General features: G+C 44.9%; 1 protein-coding gene across 1 annotated transcript in view; it reads right to left on the bottom strand.

Annotated features, from left to right (window-relative positions):
* The window catches only part of LOC106738140 (collagen alpha-2(IX) chain), a 106,972-nt gene that overhangs the window by 39,942 nt on the left and 41,598 nt on the right, over window positions 1-25,432 (bottom strand). Inside the window, exon 2 of the mRNA XM_014595180.3 lies at window positions 2,318-2,466. The gene's annotated coding sequence lies outside the window, so the exon portion shown is untranslated. The remainder of the gene's footprint in view (window positions 1-2,317; window positions 2,467-25,432) is intronic.

Below are 25,432 nucleotides of genomic sequence, written 5' to 3'. Positions count from 1 at the left end.
TACTAATGAAATCAGGTCAGCAACTAACTGATCTCGAATCATTTCCACTGGGCTGCATCTGGGGGCTATTCCCTTCTGTATAGGAAAGTGTAAACTAGAAAAAAAATGCATTATTATCAACAGATTTGCATGGAGTGAATTTTCCAGAGAGACAGTGTGCCTTTGTCAATACATGCCTTCATCTTGAAAATGTCTTTTAACTCTATGCTTCGGCTCTAAATTTAGGTGACGCTGTTGCTACAATCTCCATAGAAGAAAATTAAAGGCATTGATGATTAATGCATAAACTGACTACATAGATATTAATTATTCCATGCTAAGACTCATTTTCTAATAAACTATTCTTCTGTTTTGCAGTTATACTGGAATGAAAACTTTCCCCAGGAGTATTTGGGAAAGGAAACAGTTCAAACTTGTTCCATCTCTGTAGTGGCATTTTGCCATGTCCATCAGTAGAACAACCAATGTAAAAGCAGCCTCATAGCAAAAAATTAATGTCTTAACTTTGTTCTGTGTTCTTCGTGGATGCATGTTGATCCATATTAAGAACTGGATTATCTACTTCATTCATAGGTGTTTATTCCCTACAGCTACCAGAGAGGAAACAAGTCTTATGACAGAGTGAAATTAAGATATTATCTAGAAAGGTTTCAGGGTGCATTCGTATTATAAGGGAAGAAGCTATAGTGTCAAGAAAATCTAAACAAATAATTCTGTGAATTATTCTAGGATAGAATGTAACCCTTAGAAATAAAGGAGAATTCAATTACATGGAGAATTCATCCACCCAGGGAACTTTTCTAAACATACACTCTCCACAAAGCAGAACTCTATAGCTGTATGGGAAAAGGTAAGCAAAATTATATCAGAGGGAGAGACAATTCCTTAATGATAACCCTGTTATGGAAAGGATACCTAAGAGGTGATAAATTAATTCTTGGATACAAAGAGATGAGCAATAGGAAATTGTTAAGAGGGAGAATTGTGGACTACAGTAAGATGCCACAGGAAAAAGATGGGTGAGAGAAATAAAGTCAGTAAAAGTGATAAGCTATCTTTCTGGGACAGAAACAGAGATATGGGTATTGGACATGAGAAATATAAACCACAATGAACACTTTCTTCATTCACCTTGTAGACATTATAGCTGAATTTGCTCAAGTATGTAATCTTGTCCCACTTCAGAAATGTGTTGAGCCCAATATGCAATAACTGTACTGATAATAAAAGAAAAAAGATCAAGTGTAAGCCATTGTTTAGACAAGATTTGTATTGTTTATTTCCCCTTTTCTTCTCACTCTAAGATATTTGATCTTAGAAATAGCTGAAGTCACTCAGACTGCTATCCCCTGCACCAGGAATAAAAAAAATTATAGCATAAAGAGGGAGAATAATACGGACCTGTCTAAATCTAAGTAACAGAATTTTTGTTTTTCTTCCTAAAGAATCTTTTCACTCTATAAGAAATGATGGTTTTACTCCCTGGAAGTAAGTCATGGCAAGTAAAAGTGGCAGATGAGGGACAAATGTACTTGCAAGATCTCCATAATGGAAATCCAGCTTGTATTATGTGACTGCTTGCAAGATAAGATGGACAATTGGATCTGTAACAACTTAATTCATATAAGGAAGGGCAGGGAGCAATTTTATGGTTTAATTCATTCAGAAGGGCATGGGCTTTTGAAGACTACACCCTACTTTTTAAGGTGCTATGAATGGACTTGCAGAGAGCAGGAGTTATTAAAAAATGAACAGAGACAGTTAAATGCAAAGAATAGGAAAAGGGAGGAAAGAAGCGGGTTCTGCTGAGAGACAAAGGGAAATTAAAGAGATCAAAAGGGATAAAGTAGTTAACCCATTGAGGGACACAATATTTATAAAAATTAGTCCAGGTAATTTGTTAATAATCAAGAGTCTCTGCTTAAAGCAATCTGGTCTCTTTATGATGTCTTGTTCTGCAAGTTCAGATTCAAGTTAGTTGTTCAATTTTGTTGATTAAGAACAGCTACTCTGAGGTCAGTGATGGACTGTCCAGGGAAGTTAACCTAATTTATGCAACCATTTCTTCTCTGCACCAATACCTCAGGCTATACCTGTCCTCAGGGTGAAGGTGTTTAAGCTACACCTGTTTCATATCCTCCAGAAGAGGAAGTCTAGGTTATTAATCCCAGGTGTCCTCAAATGCTCTGAATGGGCACCCTTATTGTTCAAAATGTCTAAATGTTTCCTATGTAATGAGAACATAGGCGAAGTAGATAGTAAAGTATAGAGGACCCAGGAGTCTTGTACAGTAAACTGACATATAACTTCAAATTACCTGGTCTAGGGGAAGTTCTTCTCTGAAGGCTCTCTGAAAAGCAGCCTGTGATTGATGATCACTGTCAGGCTGAGTCTTCCTGAGAGGAGTTGGCACACATGTGTCTAGAGGGAAGGCTTGTCCTTAAGGTAGCCATTTTGGTCTGAGTCCTGTAAAGGAGAAGGAGACACAAGAGACTGAAGGATGAGAGTCCAAGAGGACAAGAGTACATAGATTTGAATTTGTATAATGTTATTTGTATCCCTGTTCATTAACGTTGTGTGTTGATTTTGCATCTGTGTATACTTTTTTAAACTTTACACTAGGCAGATGACACCCTTTTATTGGGGTACCTGAATTTGCAGATAAATGGAGACCAGTGGATTGGGTGGATGACTGAATATGAGGACAGGGACAAAGACCTCTTAATGCTGGACAGTGGAGGTATATACCTTCTCCAAAGAGTTACAAAACTCACTCCATGTTGTTATGGCTTCTCCAGATGACTGAACAGCATGTGCACCATCTCTACCATGTAACAGTATGCTCCAGCCCTGGGCTAGATGTCCCTGTAAGAGTTCCTTCCAGACATTCTGGGCTAGGCACTGGGACTGGAAGCAGGAAAACTCATGTTCTCAATGACCTCATCAGCTAGTCCCCTAACACATGGGAGGACAAAGTTATATGATTTGAATGCAGGGACCAAAAAAAAAAAAGGTAAAAACACAACTGAACAAAAATCCCTGCACTGAAGGAAAGAAAGGAGTAGATTGAGATAGGAAATCTAGTAAGACTGGGACTGAAAAGAGATGAAGAGACACCATGCCTGGGTCACCATGCCTGAAAGGTGATTAGGGCTGATTGGGACAGGATAAGACTGGAAAATGTGACTGGCTAGGTAAGGAGTCTTGAGCTATGCATCAAGGGAATGTGGGCTGATGCTGGGGATCTTGGATGGCTCCTGTGACTTTGTAAAATGCCATGACAAAACAAAAGTTGCAGGTACTAATCACCCACATGAACGATAGGACAACAAATGAAGTTGCATTTTTTTATTCTCCAGCAGTGAGTCCTGAGCACAACACAGCCTATGAAGTTACTATTTCCTATATTTTTCAGAATCCTGCTGACTGCAAACCTGCATAAAAGAACAAAACAGACACACAACTGCTATTGCACCAGTTCCATTGTTTTTCTATTCTATCTGCTGACTACAAACCGGCCCAGAGAGACAAGAAGGAGTCTTAGCTTTTACTGAAATGGTTCCATATTGTTCTGTTCTTTATGGCTATATATATTTATGACCTCCTGTTTTTATATTTATGAATATGTGAAACATTCCTAATAGCTAATTAGCACAGACCAATGACCCTATATATAATTAAAACTTGTCAGAACTAACACAAAACACACCTCTGAAATGAACTGAAATAGGTTGTTTTTTCCCCACGCAATAAAATTGTGACCAGAAAATCAGCTATTTCAGGCAGTTGCCATGCTAGAAAAGGCTTTTGTGTTTTCCATGATATGCGGTGATTCATTCCTTATCATGGAATAAGCTCCGGAGGTGTCACAGCTTAATGACTAAATGTGGATTGCTTTGTCCTCCAAAGTTTTGGGAAATTGTGTAAGGGGGATTCCCACTCTGGGGCAAAGAACAGTGGTTTTTTGTGGGTTTGAAAAAAGCAGGGAAAGACCCATGGGAGGTCATTTACCACCTTGTGCTAGAATCTAGCTGAAATGTGTACCTAGCCCCATCATCCTACCTTTGCAGTATCCTATCTCTGAAGTGCCATCTAGTGGCTCTTAGCACATTGTCCATTGAGAAAATAATGATAGATTTAACTGAATTAGTTGCATGACTGAAGGACAGCAGCCTGTCTCAGTCCAGACAATGATTGAATAGTCCACTCAACCTTTCAAATTCAGCAACATAGGACCTGAAATACAAAGCATGTGGCCTGCCCTGGCCACAAGATGCGAACAGAACAATACCTGATGAACAAATACCCGCATCAGTTAGGATGTGAAGCTATTTGCTGCACCTGGCAAAGAGGCAGCAGTAAAAATAAAACTAATGATCTTTGAGTAGATCTGTAAGTACAAAACCATGGGAGAAATGGGAGTGTTACTGTCATTTATCCTCTTACACAATATATAGGTACAACAATGTTAACAATCTGATGTAAGCTAGTGCATGTCCACTAACATTCTGTGGACTTTTGCCAGCTTACACCAACTGATGGTCTGGTCCTTAGGGGGCCATAGTGTTGTTTAAAGCTAAAGAAAACAGAAAAAATGAAACATTGCTACTTATTAACCTCAACATCAATTAATGCAATTAATTGTTCCCCTAAAGTTACTGAATTCCTTGTGGGCAAACAGTGTACTTGTTGTTACTACGCTGTTTTAGAGCTCTTAGTTCTTTAAATAACTCATCAAGTTTCACTACTGGCCCTTTTCTGCAGTTGACAAAGGAGCAGTAGTGCACTACAACCCAGGAAAAAACTGCAACACCTTTTAAAATTCAAAAGACATTACAACCTTTTCAGTCTTCTAGTTTTTCTTTTAAAAAAATCTCCATTTAAAATTGCTGTGTATTTATTACTTTCATATTCCTCTTCTAGGTGGAATCAATGCAATATCCATTTCTGGCTGCCTTAATGTGTCTGTCATAGCTGCCAGAGGCCCTGCCAATCAATAACATTATCACAGGTAAAAACTTTATAAGAAGAGCCTAGGTAAAAAGAAAAATTAGTGCGTACAGGAAGAGTGAGTTTGGTCCTAAACCAGAGCATTATAGTAATCATTAAATCACATTTTGCAGCATAGTTAAGGGAGTTGCAATTTGGTTACCTTGTGAAACTGTCTTGGAAATGAGTATGGTGTGATCACATAGACTGAGAAAAGCAGCTTGTTTAATTATGCCCCATGCTTAAATTTCATTTGACTTCAGTGATACTTAAGCAGGTGTTTAATGTTCTACACATACTCAAATGCTGTACTAAATATAGATTCTTTCCCAAATTAGGCCATTATTTTCGTAGTACAGGGGATATCATCATTTCTACTAGAAAGGTATCCATGTTTGTTTATTTATTAGATTTATATGCCATCTTTCCCAACAAAGTCCCAGGGAAGCCTAAGTAATAGACAAAATAACATATAAAAGCAAATAAAGTTTACAAGATGGACCAGAAAAATGTGGGATTCTAAAAATGGGATTCTATTTAAACTTGGAACGAAATTTTAATTACAAATCTATAACTTTAGATTTTACCATATGAAAAATTCTGTTCAACTGGGAACGTTCTCAATCGTGTTTAGCCAACTTGGCCTGTTGCATTTTAATTATCCCTGTTATTGTCCTCAAATACTATGCAGTTAAGGTCAGACATACTTCTTAACCTATCCAGGTCCAAATATCTGGCATAAGATGTGGCAAAACTCCAAAAAGAGACAAAAGCTATTCACAAAGGAAACTGTGCGGGCCGGGAGCGATCCGGGCCCTTTTTTGTGCCACACGGACTGTGGCCAGCAGCCCGGGCACGCTGGGTCGGAGAAAGCAGGCAACATGCTAGAATTAGGCACGGACTCGTAATGGTTGATTCAAGATTGTTTACTTACACCGAAGATGGTCGCGGTGTAGGCTGGACAGTTTCCCAGGCAAAGCTCCGCTTAAATCCCCAGTTTGAGGACTCAGACAGTATTTGGATCACTCCCACGGAGTTGTCTAGGCTCCATGGATCCTTTTTGCGCGCAGGGAAGAGGGATACGTCGAGGATTGTGCTTGGTGATGGGGAGAGGCTAGAGGCTGATCAGACCCCTGTTGCCTTCTTTGAATACGCTGGGTCCGATAGGCTCCGCAGCGCTTAGAGATCTTCACAAGACGTGAAGTTCTCTTCCTCCTGATAGTCGTGGAGTCCTCCAACTTGGGCAGAAACCACTCAAGCCTCTTATACGGCTAGCAAGCCAATCGCTAGCTGCCACGTGTGACTAATTTAACGCAAGCCAATAATGGGGCTTGAATTAGAATACAAATGGCGGGAACTCCTTGCAACGTGCATTTCTTAGCTGCAAAGAAGAAATGCATACTGGAAAGAAAGCTTCAAACGGTGGGAAAATAATTCAGTGGTGCCAAAGCACACAAAACAAAAATCACACCCTTGGGTTGTGACATCCCCCCTTGCTGAAGGCTGCTGCGGGAGTCACTGCTTCAGGCAGGAGGGGCGGATGCGCTCCTCCGCTCGATTCTCCCTTTCGTCAGCAAGAAGGCGTGGTCGTCAGAGGCGGCGCTGCGTCGCTGGGCGGGGTTGCCGGAGACAACGTTGCGTCGATGGGCGGAGTCGCTGACCGAACTCTCGCGGGTTCCTCTGAAGCTCCACCCTTCTTTTCCGGTTCTTCCACGCGGTCTCCCTCTTGCTCGGCGCCATCTTGAGCTGGCGTTTCAGGATCCCTTCTCTCAGCCGCTTCTTTGACCGCTTGAACAGCCATACGCAGCTGGGCTTTCAAACTTAAATTCTTATTCATTAAATCAGTAATTGTATGGAGTGTTGCACTTGGTTCTCCCCCCTTGTCGTACTGTAGGGCCACCCTTTCATCTGCGGTGCGTTCCTCCGTCTCCAGATCTTCGCGGAGCTCGGATGGAAGCTCGCGCCCCCTTAATCTAGATGCCACCATGTAAGGGGAGAACCGGCCGATTAGCACCGGTTCTTCGCTCTCCTGAGCATATCGTAGGCAACGGGCACACTCCCGGGTGAGGGTTGGGTTCACTGCGCCCACCGGGTTGACTCTGGTGAGGGACACAGTATCGAGGGGCCTGAACAGGACCTGCTCGTCGCTCATCATACACCCGAATGCCGCGGGGTGCAAATACACTTCCCTCTCTCTCGGGGCTCTGTCTTGGGAAGCTCCCTCTTCTTCCCTCAGCGACAGACGTCCGCTGATATATCTCTCACCCGTTCCGCCCGCCTGGTGGTAAGCGATATGCGCCTCCAGTTCCATAAAACTTTTCACTTGGTATTTTTCACCGTGCCAAGGGCAGTTCTTAATTAATTCTAGCTCTAGCGTGCTTTCTCCCGATCCCATCCTCTTCGCCATGTGCGGGCCGGGAGCGATCTGGGCCCTTTTTCACGCCACACAGGCTGTGGCCAGCAGCCCAGGCACGCTGGGTTGGAGAAAGCAGGCAACATGCTAGAATTAGGCATGGACTCGTAATGGTTGATTCAAGATTGTTTACTTACACCGAAGATGGTCGCGGTGTAGGCTGGACAGTTTCCCAGGCAAAGCTCCGCTTAAATCCCCAGTTTGAGGACTCAGACAGTATTTGGATCACTCCCATGGAGTTGTCGAGGCTCCGTGGATCCTTTTTGCATGCAGGGAAGAGGGATACATCGGGATTGCGCTCGGTGACGGGGAGAGGCTAGAGGCTGATCAGACCCCTGTTGCCTTCTTTGAATATGCTGGGTCCAATAGGCTCCGCAGCACTTAGAGCTCTTCACAAGACGTGAAGTTCTCTTCCTCCTGATAGTCGTGGAGTCCTCCAACTTGGGCAGAAACCACTCAAGCCTCTTATACGGCTAGCAAGCCAATCGCTAGCTGCCACGTGTGACTAATTTAACGCAAGCCAATAATGGGGCTTGAATTAGAATACAAATGGCAGGAACTCTTTGCAACGTGCATTTCTTAGCTGCAAAGAAGAAATGCACACTGCAAAGAAAGCTTCAAACGGCGGGAAAATAATTCAGTGGTGCCAAAGCACACACAAAACAAAAATCACACCCTTGGGTTGTGACAGAAACAAAGTATTCCTTTTATGCAAAAAAACTTCTGTGGATTCAGTTTATGATTATACATTTCTGATGTAAATAATCTCCAACAATAAAAATAAGCGGTCACCAAATTTGTGGATTATGTAGTTAACTTTGGGACTAGAAGGAGTCAAATCCCTTGACCTTGGAAAACATATGCCTGATTTAGTGTTAGATACAGAAGAGCATCTGCATTATCTGTGTTCTGTTGATGCACAAATCATGATCAGCATTTACAGGTTGTACTCCTGTATACCTCCCACATTAATGCTTTCAAATTTCTTTGCCTAATGAATAGTGCTAGCAAATTAAGCATAGTTTTCATAGAGCATATTTCTAAAGAGCAAAGATTTTCCCATGAAAGTTTGCAAAAGTACTTTCAGGTCACTATAAAATATCTGCAAAGCAAAACATGGATGTTTCTCAAAGTTCTGCTCACGTACCACTTAACTTAAATGTGCTTCCCTTTAAAGCTGGTAGCCTATACTCACGTTTGGGAAGCTGATCATAGTAATTTAGGAACAGAAACTCCAGACATGTGGCTGGAATATGGTTGAGAGAAAAATAGAAAAACCCAAGTTAACTGGCTCTGATAATAATTTGAAATGCAACTATCTAATTATACTGTTTTCTGGTGGGAATTTGGAGAGGAAGGGAAAAAGTACAGGAAGCTAGTTGATTTTGTAGTTTTTAAATGATTTATGCTGCATTACATATTCAGTCACTTGTTATTTTTACTTAGCTTTTGGCTGGTAAAAATGCCCCTATCAAGTCATCTGAGCATATGTATAAAGTCAACCATTATCAGGTTGACTCAATTTGCCAGTTAAATGAATTCAGGAAACTGCCAAAAGAAAAAATGTTTAGCAGATTAAAAATTTGCATACTGAAATTCAAGTCCCCTGTAATTATTGGATCCTTGTTTTCAATCGTGGCATAGAAAGCACTGAGCAGACACTGAGACTAGATACTGAGGCTCTACCACTCTCTCACCACTGAGGAATTCTTTTCTTCAAGGCCAAGGAGTGGAAGCAGACACAGCCACTGCTTCTGTGGTTTTCCAAAAAAAGCTCTATCATGGAGACAGTGAGGGCATGGCCTTAACACAGAGGAACAAGGAAATAAAATCAGTGTAAAATAAGATGACTGGGCTGGATCCAGATGTGGTGGCAGTGGTGGGACAAGCTGCAGCAGAAGTTAACATAACTGTTGCTCGCTCTCCACTGCCAACATGCATCTCCAATGGGGTTCCATGCCCTGGATTTTGGCAGCAAGCCCTTTCCCTGCTTGCCGCACCCCTGAGTTCCCAGCCTTTCTACAAGCTCTATGGGCCAGACAACATGGCTCTGTGGGCTTTGTGTTTCACACCCCTTCCCTAGAGCCTTTGCACTGCTCCCAGCATTTAGTTTAATGGAATAGCTTTACCATGTTGAGGATATATTTTATTATAAGGCTGCATCAGGAGTGTGAACATTTCAGTAAGAAGCTCTGACACAGTACAGAAGTAGCTCAGCAACTGCAGCAGAGCACTGAGGACCCTTTTCAAAAGTGGCTTTAAGTAACAGGTACGCATGCGTGCCCTATTAAAGAGTGGACTGTTCATGGATCAGAAGCAGTTCACAACGCCCTGACCAAATCGTGCCCCAGGCTTGACACTAACTGTTCTGTGCTTCTGTAAAAATGTATACCCCCAAAGCTGTGGCATCCTGGCACCTTTTACAAGACAATATTAGATATGTTTAACAGATAGCTCAAGGCAACACGAGTCCAGCTACAGAAATTAAAATATATTTTGACTACTGGGAATTATCTGGGTTAAGATACACTTTAGAAACTTGAGTCTGAGCCTAATCTTTATACCCAAACAAAAGTGAGAAACATCATAACAGAAGGCATGAAACTCAGTGTGGGAGAAGGGAACAGGAGCTAGGAGGCAACGTATTGCTGTGAGTCATCTGTACATGGCAATGTATTTTCATGTTCTCAAAAAAGGTAGTAAACAGAGACATCCTCAGCTTGGCTGAACTTACCATAGTTTTAGTGGCTTCAGTGGACCTACATTCATGTACATCAGCTAAAGGGCTGACTGAGAATGTTTACGTCACTGGTTTTCAACCTTTTTTCATTTGCAGACCCCTAAAAAATTTTGAATGGAGATGCGAACCCCTTTGAATTGTAAGCATGAGTATTCACATACTTTTGATTGCTGGTAGATCTTTCTCAGACCCCTTAGACAGTCTACAGACCCCCAGGGGTCCAGAAACCACAGGCTGAAAACCACTGGTTTACATTAACTGTTTATATAGGAATTCTCTGTTGGTTACTTGGAACCAGAGGGAACTATGAGTAGGGTAACTACATGTTTGGCTGAGACAGTCCCAGATTTCATAGGCTGGTCCCTGCCTGCCTGCCTCTGCCTCCACCTGCAGCAGTGGTGCTGACTTGGAGGTGGGGAGTGGGAGAACAGTGTCCTGAATTTCCTTAAAAATAATATGGCCACTCTAGCCAATATGAGCCTACAATCCCTCCTAATGGATGGTACAGCAGTGGACTCCCCTTAGAAAGGGGCACAGCTCATCACAGGTTCATCTGGTGGTGTTAGGGGAAAATTGCTTTGCAACATCTCTCTCATGGGATGGAACATCCTCTCAAGTGTGGGCACTCAGGTCTGTGGCTTGTGCGTGGGGTTGGAGCAGAGGGGATGGCAGAATTCACTCTGTCCCACTCAGTAGCACCAAGAGAGAAGTATCTGCGGTATAGCCCTGCATTTGCCCATATCTTGGAACTGCTATTTGTACAGTCCAGAAAGCAGGCCATGTTAGCAAGCCGCAGTCTTGCTCCTGGAGTTTTTGCCATGTGATTTCCTCTGATTTTAGTGTAGGTCGTGTGGCTACACATAACCCCATACAGCTGTATGGAAAGCACTGTGAATTGGAATGCAATCTAAAAAAAGATGAACATCACTCATTATTTCAGATACATCCAGGCTTCTGTCTGTCTTATTTTTTGTAAGATGTTTTCAGAGCTTCTGTACTAAAATTGTTCATACCCCTTTTAAATAAAACACAGCTGTAAACATCTGTCTTCCATTGCTTCCCATAGGTCCAGGTATTAGTCCAAATTAGATATACATCTGGATCCCTGCTTTCAAAGCTTTGCTCTGGGTCATAGCCAAGCCCTTTGCAAGTAAACTCTGTTGAATGTTTTCTACAAACAGTGAACAGAGACTACTGTGACCATCCCTGTTATTTATCAACTCATTTACTAAAAATCTTTAGAATTGTAAAACTGGCCAAGTGTTCTGCCTGGAGACATAATCTGTCTTAAAATAAACCAAAAATCACTAAAAAGGTGGTATGATTTTCCAAGAAGAGTTATAACATCAGTTCTTCAGTGATGAATAACTGCTGTGTTCTTTTGTCACTTAGCAGATTAACATAAATTATCCTCGTGCCAAGGAAGTTAGTCAAGGCAATAAAATATATATTGTAATAGCACCATTTTCTTTATCACATTAAAGAATTCCTGGCAAGATCCCCATTTACTTCAGTGGAGCCAGGATTTCACCCTCTTTGTTCAAGGTCACAACATTACCCTCTATTTTGTTTATAGGTGACAGTAAACAGAGAGGCAATACATGTCTGTCAGTAGGTATTAAACATGCTAGGAGCACTGCAAACTCCAAATCAGGACTTCCCATCCTCTGAACACTGGAAGCTGTAAGAAAGGCGAGGGACAAATACTCTTCCACTTGATATCTGCTCTGTGCTACAATGAGAGACAGGATAATCAGGTAGGTGGGACTGTGGTCTGACTCAGTATGCCATCTCTTACATTCATGTTCAAAGGGTAAAGGATATTTAGGATAGCAAGAAGTGGAATTTTGCCAGAGCTTAGAGTAAGGCAAGCCAGTGTTTTACAACAGGTACAGTGGTGGTTCTTGAAAGTATTCAGTTATATTTAAAATCCAGCCCCATCCCTGCTGTACAATACATGATTTGTAACAAAAAATATCTACTGGGGAAGAAGAAATCCCTGAAAATCATTTCAAATTGTCAAGTGATTCATAGATTCATAGAAGTAAGGTCAGAAGGGACCTTGTAGATCATCAAGTCCGACCCCCTGCCCTGGGCAGGAGAGAAAACCGGGTTCAAATGACCCCAGCCAGGTAGACACCAAGCCTCCTCTTAAAGACCCCCATGGTAGGAGCCATCACCACTTCCCTTGGAAGTTGGTTCCAGATCCTAGCCCCCCTGACAGTGAAGTAGTGCCTTCGGATGTCTAGTTTAAACCTACTCTCAAACAATTTGTGGCCATTATTCCTTGTTATCCCGGGGGGCTCTAGGGGGAACAGGGTCTCTCCCAAACCCTGCTAGTCCCCGCTAGTGAGTTTATAGATGGCCACCAGGTCTTATTAACTCTCGTGTAGAAATGACCGACAGCAAAGTATGGGAGGCACTGTCAAGATGCTCAAGATTTTGTTCTATAAATCTGAATGAGAGATGTACATTTAACTGTAATGACTATGGAACTAATGACACATCTTTTGACTATTTTTGGTCTAGTTTGTTGGGTTTTTTAAAACTTTATATGTAATCTAGCAAATTAGTGCTAGATTCCAGTTCCAATTCTATTCCAATAGTTATATTTGTTTTTATTTGATCTTAAGCTGAATAATATAGCGCTAGCCTCCTAGCATATGGTAAAGTTTCAAGTTTCTCTTTAGCTAAAGAAAAATATGAGGTGATGTACCACACTCTCTGCACCCTTTTTTCAAAATCTTAGATCTTCCTGTGCTGAAATTTAAAAGACTACTGCATTTGATACAAAAAATGCTCCCATCGTAAAAGATCAAATACTTGAAGCTTGATATCTATGAATAAAATATTTATTTCTAACCTGTGTACAGGACCTCCACCTGACACAGGAGGTACATGGTCCCACTAGGGGGAATGCCATACTGGATCTGGTATTGGCAACAGGGGATGACATGGTAGGGGACCTCCAGATCAGTAGCCATTTGGGAGACAGTGATCACCTAATAATAGAATTCAACATAAGATGTTGAGTGGGTAAGGTAACTAGTAGGGTGAAAGTGCTAGACTTTAGGAAAGCTGATCTCAATGAACTCAGGCGATTTAGTCAAGGACGCACTGCAGAGTAGGAGTTTTGAAGGGATGGGAGCCCAAGAAGGGTGGCTGTGCCTTAAGGAAACGATCCTTCAGGCACAAAGCAAGACGATCCCCGAGCGAGGTAAAAGAGGGAAAGGGGCCAGGAGGCTTCCATGGCTGACCAGAGAAATCCAGGGCAGCCTAAGGGCCAAAAGGGGAGCACATAAAAAGTGGAAACAAGGTGAGATCGCTAAAGATGAATATACCTCCTCTGCTCGTGCTTGTAGGGAGGCAGTTAGACGGGCCAAAGCTACCATGGAGCTGAGGATGGCAACCCAAGTAAAAGACAACAAGAAATTGTTTTTTAGATATATTGGGAGTAAAAGGAAGGCCCAGGGAGGAATAGGACCCCTGCTAAATGGGCAGAAACAATTGGTGACAGACAGGGGGGACAAGGCTGAACTCCTCAATGAGTTCTTTGCCTCAGTGTTCCTAAGTGAGGGGCACGACAAGTCTCTCACTGGGGTTGTAGAGAGGCAGCAGCAGGGCGCCAGACTTCCATACGTAGATCCTGAGGTGGTGCAGAGTCACTTGGAAGAACTGGATGCCTTTAAGTCGGCAGGCCCGGATGAGCTCCATCCGAGGGTGCTGAAGGCACTGGCCGACATCATTGCAGAGCCACTGGCGGGAATATTCGAACACGCGTGGCACACGGGCCAAGTCCCGGAGGACTGGAAAAGGGCTAACGTGGTCCCCATTTTCAAAAAGGGGAGGAAGGAGGACCCGGGCAACTATAGGCCAGTCAATCTCACCTCCATCCTTGGTAAAGTCTTTGAAAAAATTATCAAGGCTCACATTTGTGAGAGCCCAGCAGGGCAAATTATGCTGAGGGGAAACCAGCACGGGTTTGTGGCAGGCAGATCGTGCCTGACCAATCTAGTCTCTTTCTATGATCAGGTTATGAAACGCCTGGACACCGGAGGAGGGGTAGATGTCGTATACTTAGACTTCAGGAAGGCCTTCGATACAGTAACCCACCCCATACTGGTGAACAAGTTAAGAGGCTGTGATGTGGATGACTACACAGTCCGGTGGGTGGCGAATTGGCTAGAGGGTCGCACCCAGAGAGTCGTGGTGGATGGGTCGGTCTCGACCTGGAAGGGTGTGGGCAGTGGGGTCCCGCAGGGCTCAGTCCTTGGACCGATACTCTTTAATGTCTTCATCAGTGACTTGGACAAGGGAGTGAAATGTACTCTATCCAAGTTTGCAGATGACACAAAGCTATGGGGAGAAGTGGACATGCCGGAGGGCAGGGAACAGCTGCAGGCAGACCTGGATAGGCTGGACAAGTGGGCAGAAAACAACAGAATGCAGTTCAACAAGGAGAAATGCAAAGTGCTGCACCTAGGGAGGAAAAATGTCCAGCACACCTACAGCCTAGGGAATGACCTGCTGGGTGGCACAGAGGTGGAAAGGGATCTTGGAGTCCTAGTGGACTCCAAGATGAACATGAGCCGGCAGTGTGACGAAGCCATCAAAAAAGCCAATGGCACTTTATCGTGCATCAGCAGATGCATGATGAATAGGTCCAAGGAGGTGATACTTCCCCTCTATCGGGCGCTGGTCAGACCGCAGTTGGAGTACTGCGTGCAATTCTGGGCGCCACACTTCAAGAAGGATGTGGATAACCTGGAGAGGGTCCAGAGAAGGGCAACTCGTATGGTCAAGGGCCTGCAGACCAAGCCCTACTAGGAGAGACTAGAGAAACGACCTTTTCAGCCTCCGCTAGAGAAGGTTGAGAGGCGACCTTGTGGCTGCCTTTAAGTTCATCACGGGGGCACAGAAGGGAATTGGTGAGTATTTATTCACCAAGGCGCCCCCGGGCGGTTACAAGAAACAATGGCCACAAGCTAGCAGAGAGCAGATTTAGACTGGACATTAGGAAGAACTTCTTCACAGTTCGAGTGGCCAAGGTCTGGAACGGGCTCCCAAGGGAGGTGGTGCTCTCCCCTACCCTGGGGGTCTTCAAGAGGAGGTTAGATAAGCATCTAGCTGGGGTCATCTAGACCCAGCACTCTTTCCTGCTTATGCAGGGGGTCGGACTCGATGATCTATTGAGGTCCCTTCTGACCCTAACATCTATGAATTTCATCCCATCTCTTTGAGCATTACTAAAGGAAATGTTAATGTTAGAAAGAAGTGTCCATGGAGAGAACAATTTTCTAGTTCTATTATGGCTGTGTTTTTTCCTTAAGGAAGTCTCTGAACTGCTGTTGTGCAAAGTGGCATATCCATAATTATAAATTGTTAATACCTTCTCAACGCTGGCAGTGGATCACTGGTGCAGAGCAGCAGCCCTGTTTGCAGTTAATTCTGAAAATTAGTTCCTTACTGTTTAACAGATGACATTGTAAGTACTCCCAGAACCACATGCTGGCTCAGCTTGTCTTATTCTATACAGCGGTCCAGGGTCAGCCTAACAGTCCAGATTTGAGGTCAAGGCATTCCCAAAACTCACCTTTCCTAAAATACAATCTTTTGCCTGGTACTTCTAATGTTTTTGAGCACACCTCAAAATTCACACTATATATCCCTAATCCTTCCCAAACTCACCTCAGTTGTCCAGGATTTATTTCAGCTAATATATGGCACTTACTGACTCCTTCAAAGTGGGATTTCAGTAGTTACAAATCAAGGTTGTATCACTGTAAGGGTGCATGGTAGATGGATGCTCCTAAAAGTTAAATGTATGTGCTCTGTTGAAGCAAAAGGATTTCTAGGTAGCTAATTGTCACGGTAACAGGATGACTCAAGATGACATGTAGTAGAATGTGAATCCATTCTCTATATGTCTGCATCCTATTGATGGATTTTAAGCAGTCATTATATACATGCAACATGTTGGTGGAGCCAGACTGCAGACCCTCTTTATTAGATAAAGGTTTTAGAGGTCAATATCCACAGAGATGAAAACCCAGAATTGTCTCTGTGATTTGCTATAGATAATGAATCCTATTGCCATTTCCTTGAACTCATGCCTAAGAGCAAGGGTGTGAAGAAATTACATTGCCCAGTACAGAAAAGGTATCTAAGGCCAATGTTGTTCCCATTTTCAAAAAAGGGAAGAAGGAGGACCCAAGAAACTTTAGGCCACTTAGTCTTACCTTGATCCTGGGTAAGCTTTTTGACAAAATTATCCTGGCAAATGTCTGCAAGGGGCCAGCAGGGGAGATTATGCTTAGGGGCAACCAACATGGGTTCATTAGAGGCAGGTCCTGTCAGATCAACCTATTGGCCTTCTATGACCAGGTCACAAAGTCCTTAGACACAGGTGTAGCAGTGGATGTAGTATTTCTGGACTTTCGGAAGGCCTTCGACACTGTCTCTCACCCCATTCTCATTAAAAAACTAAAGAACTGTGGCATTGACACCTACACAGTCAATTGGGTCACTAACTGGCTGGAGGGCCGCACCCAGAGAGTGGTGGTGGATGGGTCTTATTCAACCTGGAGGGATGCAGGCAGTGGGGTCCCCCAGGGCTCAGTCCTCGGGTCTGCACTGTTCAACATCTTCATCAGCGACTTGGACGAGGGGGTGAAAAGCACCCTGTTCAAATTCACAAATGACACTAAGATGTGGGGGGAGAGGGGGATACTGGAAGGGACCTAGACAGGCTAGAGGAGTGGGCAGTTGAGAACAGGATGGGGTTCAACACTGACAAGTGCAAGGTACTGCACCTGGGGAGGAAGAACCAGCAGCATACCTACAGGCTGGGTAACTCCCTTCTCGTCAGTGCAGAGGCAGAAAAGGATCTTGGAGTCATTATTGATTCCAAGATGAACATGGGCCGCCAATGTGGGGATGCGGTCAGGATGGCCAACCGTACCTTGTCATGCATCCACAGATGCATCTCAAGCAGGTCCAAGGAGGTGATCCTCCCCCTCTATACGACACTGGTCAGGCCACAGTTGGAGTATTGCATCCAGTTCTGGGCACTGCACTTCAGAAGGGATGTGGACAACATGGAGAGGGTCCAGAGGAAGGCCACTCACATGATCGGGGTCAGCAGGGCAGGCCGTACAAGGAGAGGCTGAGGGACCTGAATCTGTTCAGCCTCCACAAGAGAAGGCTGAGGGGGGGATCTAGTGGCCGTTTACAAACTAGTCAGAGGGGACCAGCAGGCATTGGGGGAGTCCCCGTTCCCCCAAGCAGTACCAGGAGTGACTAGGAATAACGGTCACAAGGTGGCAGAGGGTAGATTCAGACTAGATATCAGGAGGCGTTACTTCACTGTTAGGGCGGCTAGGATCTGGAACCAACTTCTGAGAAAAGTGGTGCTGGCTCCTACCCTGGGGGTCTTTAAGAAGATGCTAGATGAACACCTTGCCAGGGTCGTTTGATCCCAGTACTCTTTCCTGCCATGGCAGGGGGTTGGACTTGATGATCTACTCAGGTCCCTTCTGACCCTACAAACTATGAAACTATGAAGAAACAGGCTGCAGTTCTACCTATGGTTCCCCTATCTTAGAGAGCTCCCTGCTGTAAGAAGTGTCTGGTAAGTGGACCTATTAGTAAGAAACTGGACTCTTACTTCCTGCCCTAAATGGCAGGACTGGCTAACAATGGCCAATGCTCCTGTCACAGGGCAGAGAGCAGGACACCTTGGCTCCTGTTACAGTTGGCTCCAATGTGCATCAGTCCCCTTGGCCTCCTTCCCTATTCTCTGACAGCAAAAGAGGAGGCCATGTGCATGGAGGGCAGCTGAGGGCAGGAGAAAAGTGAGAATGGGGTTGGAGATCAGCTGAGCCCTCAGCAGGGCAGGATATTGCCGTGAGAGGTAGCCTAGAGGCAGGTGAGGGTGAGCCACACACTCTGTGCAGCTATAGGTCCCTGATCAGGGGAGAGGTGAGAGCCCCCTGCCACCCCTTGTATTAGCACAGGGCAGTGCTCAGGAAGGTACATGAATCCTCTTCACAGAGGTGCAGGGCAGGAGTCAGGAGTAGCAAGTGCCTCTACTTGAGAGACTTCCTCCTCCAAAACTGCAGGAGCAGCCACCCAAGCAAGGAAGACCTGTGTCTCCAGCCCAGATTTGTTTCTAAGTTTCAAACTGAGGGCTTTGTTACATGTTACACTATGAATTGCACAAATGTCGATTGATATTAGTTCTAGCTCGACTTTGGAGCATTCAGGCCAATAGGGGATGTGGAGGACTGAAAGGTAAGAATCCTTCCCAGTCCCATTCTGGGATTTCCCCCTGCCCCCTGGGGCTCCCATGTTTCCCCCCACCCATCCCTCCCTTACTTGTACCTGCCCATGCTGTCTGTCCCAGAGGAGAAGGCAGGGATGGGTTAACCTGCCTGGCCGACAACCTTGCCACTGCTGCCAGACTGCTGCTCCTCTCCCAGCTGAGCCCTCCCCAGAGGCTAGCAGTGGTAGTGGGGGTAGAATGGCAGCCGGGCAGACAGGTTAACACTTCCCTGCCAGCATCTCTGGAACAGACAGCACAGGTAGCCACACATCTGGGGTACTGGGGAGAGCCGGGGAGGGCGGGGCGCTGATGGGATGTTCACACTAATGTGTAGCCTAGAATGGCTACACATTAGTGTAACACAAACTGGGTAACATGGATCAGAGAGAAACCTGCACTGAGGTGGCATAATTTTAAGCCACCTAAAGAGTGCTTAAAACTGTTTTCAGGTATTAATATGTGGACAATCTAGGGGGTAAGAGCTCCAGGAGCCACCCAAAATCAACGTCTACCAAGGCTCCTACCCCGCCTTCTCCTTGACTTCAGACTTACATGGCTAACCACATCTCTCCAGCAGAGGGCAGTGCTCCCTTGGGTTGCTGTGGAGCAGCAGGAGCTTGAAACCAGACTCACTTGCCTGCTTGCTCTCTATGCATGGATGGGGCTCTGTGTTCAGCTTGCTCATTTAGTTCAGTCCACAGGCAGCGCAAGAAAAGCCTTCCTGCTGCTCTCACTGGCAAGCTGCTAAATTGAAAACACAGGGAGAAGTCAGCGCCTCTCTGCATGCTTGTCAGAGAATCCCCCCATTTCCCAGTAAATAATACCTTTTATTCCTTTTCTATAGCTTCTTTCAGAGTCTCAGAGGCACAGGTAACTACTGCATAGATATCAAATGATACAGGTAGAAGCACCTGCAATGGAACAGTCCCTTCCCCATGTTCCTGGAGTGATACAGGTGTAGTCAAACCATCGCAGCTTTAACCTTGTTTCATTCAGGGTTAAGAGATTTAGCTCACTTCTGTGGGTAGGCTGAAGGCAAGGGAGGGTGGCTCCTTAAGCTGCATCCACAAGAGCAGGGGAATGCATTTGCAGCAGCACAAATAGTAGTGGCACCAATTTGTGCCTCTATGCCACAGTGTATGCCCCTCCCTGTGTGTTTTGCAGTGGAACACATTGTCCCGCTGCTCTATGTGCTGCAGTGGGAGGCTGACTGGGGCACAGAGGGCATTTTTATGCATGCAAGCACCTCGGAGGTGTTTTCGTTCAAAAAGTGCGCCACCCCCATTTTCTGCCTGCTCCCCTGTCTTGAGGCAGACTGCTTCCCAGCCAGCCAGGGAGGCTGTCTCTGTGTGTGTCCCACCACTTCAGTGTGCTTTGCGCTGCTTTTTTTTCAGGGTTTTTATTTTTTGCTACCAGGAAATCCCAGTAGCAAATTTTGCCCCAGCACTGCAAATCTGCAGGGCTGCGCATGGTTTAATGTGCAATGGGTGCAGTTTGTGGCACCACAAACTGCATGTGCCTGCACATCTGGATCCAGCCTTAGTACATTCAGAGATGCAAAAGTAACTGCTGAAGAAGTAGGCTGTCACCTAGGAAAATTTATTTCTCTATGACTAAGTTAATGTCTGAAGTGCTCTCCTGCCCTGCCCTTTGCCTGATTTCAGACTAACATGGCTAGAGAAGCATGCAGACCTGGGATGCCCATTCCCCGGCAGTGGCTGCTTCACCTCCTCAGTTAAAGTGCTTAATAAGTATCTTTGTGCGTAGTCTTCTGGGCCATGTACAAAAATAAATTACCTTTATTGAAACTGTATTGATGGGAGAGATGTCAAGGAAATGGCACTACAGGGCTGAAGAAAGGCACTTTGAGCCTCAAAGCTTGTCTAGCATCTTGTCTAGCATCTTTCCCAGTTATGCAGTTGATTCAATAAAAGATATCACCAAAATAATACCCTGCTTCTGGCACTACTTACAATCATGTTTTACTCAGAAAGAGTCCAGTTCCAGGGTGTAGACCTCTTACCAATAATACGCATTTTAAAATAAACTATGCCACCTTACAGTCTGGGTTTCTGGTAGTCTGCCACAAATGTGTTTCATAAAGGCTGACTTTAATTAAATTACCCTAGTAGTGTAGCAGTGTTGAAATGAAGTGTCTTGTTGCTATTGTAATATTTATATATATATGAGAGGAAAATCCTGGTTTATAGTTGGCTAAAAACAGTGACATGATGAACCAATACATTTTTATTCTGTAGCCTTTTCAGGAATAAACAACACTGAGTTAAAAGTAATGTTAATTAGATCACACATAGCATACAAATAAACACATACTTGATGGAGGCACTTGAGGCCAGAAAAACTCTTAATCTCTTGTCACTTGAACAATAGTTTTTATTTATTTGACATATAATACTTTTCTGGGGCTCTTGGATTCTTTGCCAGTAACTTAAAATATAATAATTTTAGAAGGAAAGCCAGCAGCTTTTCCTCATCTCAACCCAAAATAAAAATATATCTCTCAAAATATTCCCTGCTCTGCAAACATCAGCACTCTTGTCCCCCAAATCTGGGTAAATAAATAGCTATGCAGTTCGTCCAGAATGTCAATAGACTTCTTCACAGAAAATATTCTGCTGGGTGACCCTTCTCATTGTCCCCTATCCCTCTTTTATATAGTGGGAATCTCACCCCAACTGCTTTGCCAGTTGTAGCTGTGGAAGTGTGACATGCTGATTACACTGGGTAAAAGATTTTCCTGACTGTCCCATCGCAAGTAAGTAACTGAGCCAGATCCTCAGCTTTTCTAAAATGTCTTTGTCCTATTGATAGAAGTGGAATGATGCAGAATTACACCAACCATATTCCTCCCCACGTCACCACCAGATTTCCAACTGTATATCCCTGTTGCATATTGCTCTGAGGGGAAAACTGTTCCATTTCAACTATGTACAGTGAAGACTTGTAAAATAGATGTTAAAGAAATATACAGACAGTGAACCAAATTCTGCTCTTGGTATTACTGGGCACATCTACACAAGACATTTACTGCAGAGTTGCCTTATTAGCTGTGCGGTAAACGCGTTGGCATCTACATGTGCAGCCCTGGAAACTAATAAAGTCTGCAGTAGGGTAGTATTTGTAAATACAAGTACTACACTGCTGCAAAGTCTTTTACTGCAGCAGTGCATATGGAGACAGTGATGTGGCTGCTGGGGCATGAGGGTGCTTCAGTGTGGGGGCTGCCAGCTAGCCCTGCCCTGAAGCAAGCTCGTACCCCAACCAGCCCCTCTGCAGCATGTTAAGCTGGTCAGGAGCAGCGTTGGGCTGGTAGGCTGATCCCTGGGGCCCCCTGCCAGCCCAGGCTTCTCCAAGCCAGGTCATTGTGCTGCAGTCCCAGGTACACACTCAAATGGCACGCCTGAGAGGAAAAAACTCCAGTACAATAAGCACCAGAGTTTATTGCTGTGCCTTAATTGCACATATGTAGACGCTCCCATTGGTGTTATTCTGGAGTAGCTCCACACCATTTCAAGCATTCATGTTTATTCTTTGTATTATAGTTGAGTGGCAGCCAGTATTGAGGCCTGGTTAGGCCCTGCCCATGAATGTAACAGACTTTCCCTCCCCCAGAGAATTTACAAACTACTTATATTAAGAGCAGAACTTGGCCCTTTTCCTTTTGTGCTTTGGTAGAAAGGGAGATTTATTATACCTCTAAGTAAAGAGTATTAACCTCTTTCATCAGCTAATCTTGACAGTTATTTAATTAGAAATTAATGTTTATCGGAAAAAGAATGAAGTGAGAGAGTTTCAATCAGCCCGTTTATTTGGTATGCTCAGAATTTCTCTAGAAATTATTTACATCTGCAGTATCAACTAAGGCTGTGCCTTGTACAACTCAAAACAGCTAACTTACATTTTACTTGATACAACAGAAGGCAATTCTTGCAGTGATCCCATTTTTCACAGCTGGTTGTTATTACAAATCCCCAAGAAATGCCTTATACCCCAATTTATTGTTGCTTAAACACAAGCCTGGAAAAGCCCCCTACTTGACAATATAAAAATTAAAGTCAAATTTCATGTTTAGTTAATATTCATAAAGCAGTGAAATAGCAGGGAAAAAAGTAAAATCTTGGAGTGTTTATAGACATACAGGAAATCCTTGCTATTCGTGAATCCTCTGTTCACAGATGCGAATATTCGTGGTACGCCGCGCCAACTGGGTGGGTCGGGGTGAACGCCGCTGCGGTTCCCTCTGGTGCTGCACCAACCACCTGCCTCCACAGTTAAGCAAGGCACAGAGCGCTGTGTGGGGTGGGGGAGGGCAGAGTCGGGGAAAGCAGAGCGGAGGGGAGAGCTGGGCAGGTGGAGAGCAAGCACCGGGGATGGGGAGGGATGCAGCAGTGGCATCTTCTCCCCTGGAGACAGCTATGGTCAGTCCTCAGGTGCTGCGGGGGAGCCCCGCACTTCTAGCCTCTTGCAGGGGGAGAGCAGGGGGTGGCTGTGCAGTCTGACAGGGAGCCAGGAGGTGGGAGTGGGGAGCACTTTAATCAGTGCAGCTCTGAGAGCCACACTAATTAAAAGTGCCTGAAGCGTCATGTGTATCAGCGTCCCCATGCTGAAAATTGGTGGTGGGGCACTTTGAACTAAAGTTTGTTGAACAAGCTTTAGTTTAAAGTATCCCACCACCATTTTTCAGTGCAGGGACGCTGATACATGTGACACTGGAGTCTGCTGGAGCACAATAATTTCCATGTTCCAGCAGACTCCATTAATCGAGTCTGCTCCAATGCACTGGAATTACAGTGCGTCAGAGCAGACACCCTGCATGTGTGTAAGGACTCTTGGATTTTCTTCCAGGTTTGCTTTAAGTGTCTTGATACTCTACGAGTAGGCTATTAAGGTGACTTTTAAAATTATCAGTCATTTAACAAGAAGAATTTAAGTGCATTTTTAAGTTGGCTGCCCTTTTTTTTTCACATAGGGAAGGAGAATATTGTCACAAAAAGACAAAGAACCACCATGGCCATTGGGATTAATAGGCCTGAAGCCAGGAATGCTGTGAATTAGGAGACTGCAGCCTTGCTTCTGTAGGCTTTCAACTCACTTGAAGAGGATACTTTTCTAACTATAGATGTACTTCATGCAATAGGTGACATTGTAATAATCATAGATTCATACATTCATAGATGTTAGGGTCGGAAGGGACCTCAATAGATCATCGAGTCCGACCCCCTGCATAGGCAGGAAAGAGTGCTGGGTCTAGATGACCTCAGCTAGATGCCTATCTACCCTCCTCTTGACGACCCCCAGGGTAGGGGAGAGCACCACCTCCCTTGGGAGCCCATTCCAGACTTTGGCCACTCTAACTGTGAAGAAGTTCTTCCTAACGTCTAGTCTAAATCTGCTCTCTGCTAGCTTATGGCCATTATTTCTTGTAACCCCTGGGGGCGCCTTGGTGAGTAAAGCCTCTTGAAAACTCTTGGTGCTCTGGTGTAGTGCCCGAAGACTGGAAGAAGGCCAACGTGGTGCCTATCTTCAAGAAAGGGAGGAAAGTGGATCCGGCTAACTATAGGCCCATCAGCCTGACTTCTATCCCGGGGAAGATCTTAGAAAAGTTTATTAAGGAGGCCATCCTTAATGGACTGGCCGACGCCAACATCTTAAGGGATAGCCAGCACGGGTTTGTTGCGGGTAGGTCTTGCTTGACCAATCTCATTTCCTTCTACGACCAGGTGACCTATCACCTGGACAAGGGAGATGAGATTGATGTCATATATCTTGACTTCAAAAAAGCCTTCGATCTGGTGTCCCATGATCGTCTCTTGGAGAAACTGGCCAATTGTCGCCTTGGGTCCCCCACGATCCACTGGCTGGAAAATTGGCTCCGGGGTCGGACCCAGAGGGTAGTAATTGATGGAAGTCACTCATCGTGGTGTCCTGTGACCAGTGGGGTCCCCCAGGGCTCTGTCCTTGGACCCATACTGTTCAACATCTTCATTAATGATGTGGACACTGGAGTCAGAAGCGGACTGGCCAAGTTCGCCGATGACACCAAACTTTGGGGCAAAGCATCCACATCAGAAGACAGGTGGATGATCCAGGCTGACCTGGACAGGCTCAGCAAGTGGGCGGATGAGAATCTGATGGTGTTCAACGCCGATAAATGCAAGGTTCTCCACCTTGGGAAAAAAAACCTGCAGCATCCTTATAGGCTCGGCAGTGCTATGTTGGTTAGCACTATGGAAGAAAGAGACTTGGGGGTCATCATTGACCACAAGATGAACATGAGCCTGCAATGCAATGCTGCGGCTAGTAAAGCGACCAAAACGCTGGCTTGCATCCATAGATGCTTCTCAAGCAAATCCCGGGACGTCATTCTCCCCCTGTACGCGACCTTAGTGAGGCCGCAGCTGGAGTACTGCGTCCAGTTTTGGGCTCCACAATTCAAAAAGGATGTGGAGAAGCTTGAGAGAGTCCAGAGAAGAGCCACGCGCATGATCAGAGGTCAGGGAAGCAGACCCTACGATGACAGGCTGAGAGCCATGGGGCTCTTTAGCCTGGAAAAGCGCAGGCTCAGGGGTGATCTGATGGCCACCTACAAGTTTATCAGGGGTGACCACCAGTATCTAGGGGAACGTTTGTTCACCAGAGCGCCCCAAGGGATGACGAGGACGAATGGTCACAAACTACTACAAGATCGTTTCAGGCTGGACATAAGGAAGAATTTCTTTACTGTCCGAGCCCCCAAGGTCTGGAACAGCCTGCCACCGGAGGTTGTTCAAGCGCCTTCATTGAACACCTTCAAGATGAAACTGGATGCTTATCTTGCTGGGATCCTATGACCCCAGCTGACGTCCTGCCCTTTGGGCAGGGGGCTGGACTCGATGATCTTCCGAGGTCCCTTCCAGCCCTAATGTCTATGAAATCTATGAAATTCCCTTCTGTGCCCCCATGATGA

This window comes from Alligator mississippiensis, chromosome 3 (genome assembly GCF_030867095.1).
Source record: "Alligator mississippiensis isolate rAllMis1 chromosome 3, rAllMis1, whole genome shotgun sequence".
NCBI classification, from domain to species: domain Eukaryota; kingdom Metazoa; phylum Chordata; order Crocodylia; family Alligatoridae; genus Alligator; species Alligator mississippiensis.
This window is presented reverse-complemented; position numbering and strand designations above follow the sequence as displayed.